The 7,246-nt window shown below is 37.3% G+C and overlaps 1 pseudogene; it reads right to left on the bottom strand.

The window, feature by feature from the left end:
- Positions 1-2,389: 2,389 nt before the first annotated feature.
- LOC107158573 lies at positions 2,390-6,861 on the bottom strand (annotated as a pseudogene).
- Between the last annotated feature and the right edge of the window lie 385 nt (positions 6,862-7,246).

Here is a 7,246-nt window from a genome sequence, read left to right as displayed (position 1 = left end):
GTGTGGTTGTGCAGGAGGACAATGTATATGAGAAAGTTAAATGTAGGGATTGGGCCATATGATTATGGAGACCGAGATGTCCCAGGAGACTGAGATGTTCCATAGTATGTTGTGTGCAAGCTGGAGAACTCTGAATGCCATTTTGTAATTCAGTCCATTTCTAAAGGCTTGATAACCACAGGAACTGATGTTGTAAGTATCAATCTGAATCCAAAAGCTCAAGAATGGTCGGGGGAGTGAGGAAATGATGGTGTAAGTTCTGATCCAGTTTGAAAGGTCTGAGTACCAAGAGTGCTGATATTCCAGGGCAGGAGAAGATTAATGTTCTATCTCATAAAAAAAGAGAAAATCTACCATTCTTCTGTCTTTTATTTTGTTTAAGCTCTCCATCTATAAAATGATGTCACATACATTGGTAAAGGCAATCTTCTACTTAATCTACCACTTCAAATACTAATAACATCTGGAAACATTCTCACAAACACACCTAGAAATAATGTTTTACCATCTATTTTGGATTCTTTTAGCCTAGTCAAGTTGATACAAAAAATTAACCATTATACCTATGTATCTATTCCTATGTTGGTCAGCTCGAGTCCCTTAGTCCCATGAGTCCTTTAGTCTCTGTTCAGTTTTATTTTATTTTTTTTTCCTTCTGTTCCTTGGACTTGATAATTTCCATTGTTCTACCTTCAAGTTTGCTGATTTGTTCTTTCATTTGCTTAAATCTGCCTTTTAATCCCTCTAGTGGATTTTCTTTTCAGTTGCTGTTCTTTATAATGCCAAAATTTCTTTTAGTTTCTACTTAGGTTTTCTTTCTCTTTATTGATGTTTCCATTTTGTTGAAACATCTTCTTACTTTTTCCCACCTCATGTGTCCGTTTGGGGAACATCTTAAAGATGGTTTCTTTAAAGTCTTTAACTAGTAGATCTACCATCAGGTTCTTTTTCAAGATGGTTTCAATTGGCTGATTTTTTTCCCTTTGAATTAGATCTACTTTCCTTTTTCTTTGTGTTCCTTGTGGTTTTTTTTTTTAAATGACCATTTCAATCTAGTATGATGGCAACTCAGGGATTAGATTCTCCCCCCTTCCTTTAGGATTGCCGTTTAAAAAAATTTTTTTTAATTGTTGTAGATTGTCTACCATTCTAAGATCACCTTGAGATATAAATTTACAGTACTCTCAGATCTTTTTCTAAGCTTGTGCCTTCTACTGGGCATGTGTGGTGACTTACTACTTTACTCATATGTGTTGTTTTGAAACTGAATGTCAGTGTCTTGCTTTCAAAGGAGGCAAAGTAGGAAATTATGAAAGCATTTTTTTCTCAAAGAGAACTTTAATGTGAAAAAATGTGTAGCAACAGAGATTTAATCTTCACAGAATTTAACATAAGTCTTCCAGCCTCTTAAACAGAACTATAATATACATAAAGGACAATATTTTGGCTTCATCTAGTAAAAGCAAATCAAATTAGTTATCTCATAAAATTGATCCCTAGTTATAATTTGAGTTAGGTTGATTCCTGAACATAGGCTTCATGGAATATGACCAGTGATATTATTTATCAAGTATCCTGCTTCATATTACCTTATGTTAAAGCAAGATACCCTGGTCTCAAATCCTATACTTTAATAAAGTTTAACTACTTGAATGAACAGAACTAGTAATAGAAACATCCCTAGTTATATTTTGGAGAGGAGGTAGGGAAAAACCTTAAGCCAAAGTAGAAAACAAAAATATTCTCCTAAGGGCTTGATTTTGGACTTGCACATAGATGTGACTTTGTGGAACAAGACTGATATTTAACATATGGAGAAGCATATAATACTTAGTAATTATATCAAGACACATGGGCAGTCTTTTATGTATTTATTAATTTTAGGAAATATGACTATCAAGGTATGGTTCCAGATCTCTCTCAACTTCTGATAGTAGTGCTTCCAGTTAAAGGATATATTGAAGGATATATTTTTCAAAGGTTATGTTTTTCTGCAACATAATTCAATCACTGCTGAATATCATCATACCAAAACAAATAATAGTACTCTTTTTTATCTAAGGCATTGACTATGAATTTATTCCCTGCCTTTCCATCCTTACACACAAAAATTGACCAGATAAATGAATAACTTATGGTCTTCCAAAGGTAGAACTAGTCCCAGATTTGAAATTCCTGAGCTTGGTTGCCAAGAGCTATGTAGCTTTTAAAATTAAAACCCAGAAGTTGTACATTTAGAATCTGCTAATTATCTAGTTCCCCTAAACAAAGTACATGTAGGAAGTGTCAAAACTATTATAAAAATTTCAAATGTCATTAAATTTGATAAAATCATTCAGTTAATAAAATATTAAATTAATAAACTGGCTCAGACCAGGGATATAGCTCAGTATAGTGAACAAGGCCCTGGGTTCAATCTTTAGCACCACCAAAAACAACCAACCTCAAACAAAACAAAAACAAAAAAACTCTACATTAAAATAATAAACTGGTTTTTAGAATTACACACTCAAAGAGTATACTATGAGAGCTGTTTCATAAACTTCATTCTGAAATGTTTTTGCAGCTTGTAGACTTTTTCATTTTTATCTTTGTAGTGAATAATTGGATTTTCAGTAGTCTTAATCATAGTTCTATAATTCACAATGAGAAAAAATATCCATCAGTGAGATCAAAATCTTGTAAATGAAGCATAGTGGACCAAATTGTCTTAATTTGAGCATAGGTAAAATTTTCCCCAGTACGACTTCAAATGGCACATAGGATACTTCTCTTCTGATGCTGGGTTATCCTGTAGGTAGAAATCAGGATGGAAGTCCAGACTTCTACCCATGAGTCTTTGACATTGGGAGAAATGAAAAACTGGAGGATGGTACCCCCTGCCACAGTCTGAGGAGTTTTGGCCATCTTCATCATGGTCATTATAGGAGGGCTGTCTTAATGTTTCATATATACATATTTTTTTGATCAAATAAATTTAAATTCTTGAGCTGGTCATGAATTAAAGGAGGGAGATCCTCTCTGCAGCCTTCTACATTGTTCTAAATAACATTTTTCTTGAAGGTTTTTGTCTCTGGCCAAAAAGAAGCCCTTGCAGGCACTAATAGTTGAGGATGTATGCTGTCCTGCCAAGAGGAGTCCAATCAGCATCCCTGCTGTTTCATCATCTGTGGAAGGACACCAATTCTTATATGTAGAATCTAATGGAGTTTGGAGAATGTCATCAATTTTTCTCTTCTGATTCTCTGCATTTCTGGATTGCCTCCCAGAAAATATTCTTGATCTTGATGAGCTCTGTTTCTCATCTGAACCGAGGCAGAGGCAGCTAATTGGCAAGTCAGGCTGAATGACTTAAACCTCCATCCAAATCGCATATAGTTGTGCCACCTTCTCATTGAGTTGACTTCTGATTTCTTTTCCATGTAGACAATGGCTACCTCTTAAAATTATGAGCTCAGAAATTTTTTTCCTTTACTTTCTCTCCAACTTTGGAAGAATTCCTTTGTTTCTTTTTCATTTATAAAAAGACACTGGTTAAAGTTAGGTCACTCTTTAACGTTTCCTTTTGCTCTAAGAAAATTGAATTTGGCACATCATAAACAACTCCATTCCCAAACATAGGTGTTTTAAGATGACTGTAGACATCTTCAGCACTTGGGGTTTCATTTTTACTATTAAAAAGCAGTGCAGCAATATCGTTCCCTAGGAGATAAGTAAGTTTTGCCCACGTGGTAAAACTAAATACAGGTGCATATTTCGCATATACATTTTCTGGGAATTCAGTTGGACGTATACCAAATGCTATGGCATATCCAAGGAATGGAACTGGAGGGAAAATATATGGAGAACTTTTGCTTGTTTACGTGCCCATGTGCGTCACAAACTGGAGCGCGGTCTACTTGGCCATGCCCTCAGTAGTGCTCCATGACGCAAAGAGAGAACTTGAGGAAGCGGTCTGTGCCTTTGGTGTATGCCGTACAGGAATGAAAGAGAAGTGGACTTGAGAGGCGATCCATCATCCCCCCCTCCCCCAGGAGAACCACAGGCCATTCCAGCTTGCATTCCTGGGGTGTGGCGGGCCTGGGAGAGGCACAGCAGAGGGATCAGGAGTACTCCAACTTCACATACCATGGAAGCCACTTCAGCCTGTGTGGGGTCAGGGCTTAAACAATGAGAGTGCTACAGCAACCTCCGTCTCTTCTCAGTATGCAGTGATGGGGCACAGGAGTCCTGATATTTGGAAGACTGGGTCCTTCTTTGCACACCCCATGCTGTGTACATGTTGCTTGAGGAACTCGGGCACACCTAAACGTCTCAGGTTTGAGGGGTAGAATAATGGTAGCTACTACCTTGTGAGGGACTGAAATTTACTTAAATTAACCACAATTTACCATCCAAACCTTCCTTTGGAAGTTGCAAGCCTCTGGTAGGTTTGTAAATTCTAAAATAGTTAAATGGAATCTGCCAGTGCAATTATTGTCTAGGTGGAGGGATATATTTCTGGTGTTTCCTATTTTATCTTCATAGTATTCTCCCTATCGTCTTCACTTTTATTTGTGAGTGTGTGTGTGTGTGTGTGTGTGTGTGTGTGTAGGGGGGGAGATGGGAGACTGAATTCAGGGCCTCCTCAAATGTGCTAAACATATGCTGTACCCATGAGCTACAGCCCTATCTCTTCTTCATTTTTAAAGGCTGATCTCCCAGGATTCCAATTTATAGGTCCCCCAACCCAAGTCTATTTTTCTTGCTTTTTTCCATGTCCCAAATAGAAGATAACACTTAAAATTCTCACTCCACTCTCCTTTCTTGCATAATTTTGGAAGAGAAGTAGGATTGATTCAGATCATTCCTCTTTTGTGGGAAAGCTGTTTTATTCCTTTTTTTTTTTTTAAATCTTGGAGCTATTTAATGAGAATTTTTTTCTTTTTTGAATCAAATGGGGTATTATTTCTCATTTTTCCAAGTGTACAGGTTGCAGAATCACATTGGTTATATGGCCACGTATATACATACAGCAATACTAGTGTCTATTTTATTCTGCTGCCCTTCCTATTCCCCCTTCCCCACCCCTCCCCTCCCATCACCTCTCTCTACCCCATCTAATGTGACACATTTCATTTTTTCCCCCTCACATCATCATACATGTATTTTGTATAACAATGAGGGTCTCCTTCCATCTTCCGTGCAATTCCCCTTCTTCCTCCCATTCCCTCCCTTCCCTATTTAGTGGTAGTCTTCTTCTCATGCTCTTCCTCCCTACCCCATTTAGAGTCACCCCCCGCCTTATATCAGAGAAGACATTTGGCATTTTTTTAGGGATTGGCTAACTTCACTTAGCATAATCTGTTCTAATGCCATCCATTTCCCTGCAAATGCCATGATCTTGTTATTTTTTAGTGCTGAGTAATATTCCATTGTGTATAAATGCCACATTTTTTTTAGCCATTCATCTATTGAAGGGCATCTAGGTTGGTTCCACAGTCTAGCTATTGTGAATTGTGCTGCTGTAAACATTGATGTGGCTGTGTCCCTGTAGTATGCTCTTTTTAGTTTTTTTGGGTATAGTCAGAGAAGGGGAATAGCTGGGTCAAATGGCGGTTCCATTCCCAGCTTTCCAAGGAATCTCCATACTGCTTTCCCAACTGGCTGCACTAATTTGCAGTCCCACCAGCAATGCACAAGTGTACCTTTTTCCCCACATCCTCGCCAGCACTTGTTGTTGTTCCTGTATATCAGTGACAAATCCTCTGAAATGGAAATGAGGACAACTACCCCATTCACAATATCCTCAAAAAAAAAAATACTTGGGAATCAACCTAAAAAAAGAGGTGAAAAATCTACAAAGAAAACTACAGAACTCTAAAGAGAGAAATAGAAGAAGACCTTAGAAGATGGAAAGATATACCTTGCTCATGGCTAGGCAGAATTAATATTATTAAAATGGCCATATTACCAAAAGCACTTTACAGGTTCAATGCAATTTCGATCAAAATCCCAATGGCATTCCTTGCAGAAATAGAAAAAGCAATCATGAAATTCATCTGGAAAAATAAGAGACCCAGAATAGCTTAAGAATTCTAAGCAGGAAGGGTGAAACAGGTGGTATAGCGATACCAGATTTTAAACTATACTACAGAGTAATAGTAACAAAAACAGCATGGTACTGGCACCAAAACAGGCGGGTAGACCAATGGTACAGAATAGAGGACACAGAGACCAATCCACAAAATTACAACTATCTTATATTTGACAAAGGTGCTAAAAGCATGCAATGGAGAAAGGATAGCATCTTCAACAAATGTTGCTGGGAGAACTGGAAATCCATATGCAACAAAATGAAATTGAATCCCTTTCTCTCACCATGCACAAAAGTCAACTCAAAATGGATCAAGGAGCTAGGAATCAAACCAGAGACTCTGCGTCTAATAGAAGAAAAAGTCGCCCCAATCTCCATCTCGTGGGGTCGGGCTCCAAATTCCTTAATAGGACACCTATAGCACAAGAGTTAAAATCAAGAATCAACAAATGGGACGAATTCAAACTAAAAAGTTTTTTCTCAGCAAGAGAAATAATTCGTGAGGTAAATAGGGAGCCTACATCGTGGGAACAAAATTTTACCTCTCACACTTCAGATAGAGCTCTAATCTCTAGAGTATACAAAGAACTCAAAAAGTTAAACAATAAAAAAATAAATAACCCAATCAACAAATGGGCCAAGGACCTGAACAGACACTTCTCAGAGGAGGATATACAATCAATCAACAAATACATGAAAAAATGCTCACCATCTCTAGCAATCAGAGAAATGCAAATTAAAACTACTCTAAGATACCTTCTCACTCCAGTAACAATGGCATCCATTATTCCTATTTTTTGAATTGTTTTTCTTTGACTTCCTGCTGTTTGAATATGGTATTCATATATTTAATTTATTTTTATCCTGGTTCATGTTTTCAGAGCTTCTTTTTATAAAAACTTTTTTGAGAGGAGAAAGAATCTTTTTTGTAGATAGACACAACACAATGCCTTTATGTTTTTATATGGTGCTGAGAATCGAACCCAGGTCCCACCCATGCTAGGCGAATGCTCAACCGCTGAGCTCAACCTTCAGAGCTTCTTGAACCTGTGGTTGAATTAGAAGGAATTTTCAGTCATTTTTACAAATATTTGCTTGGTTGCTTGCTTTGCCTTTCCTTCTCCTTTTGGTATTCCCATTATTCATGTTATACTTTTTGTAGTTGTCCCA

This window comes from Marmota marmota, unplaced genomic scaffold (assembly GCF_001458135.2).
Source record: "Marmota marmota marmota unplaced genomic scaffold, marMar, whole genome shotgun sequence".
NCBI lineage: Eukaryota > Metazoa > Chordata > Mammalia > Rodentia > Sciuridae > Marmota > Marmota marmota.
The sequence above is the reverse complement of the archived record's forward strand: the minus strand, read 5'-3'. Positions and strand labels throughout refer to the sequence as shown.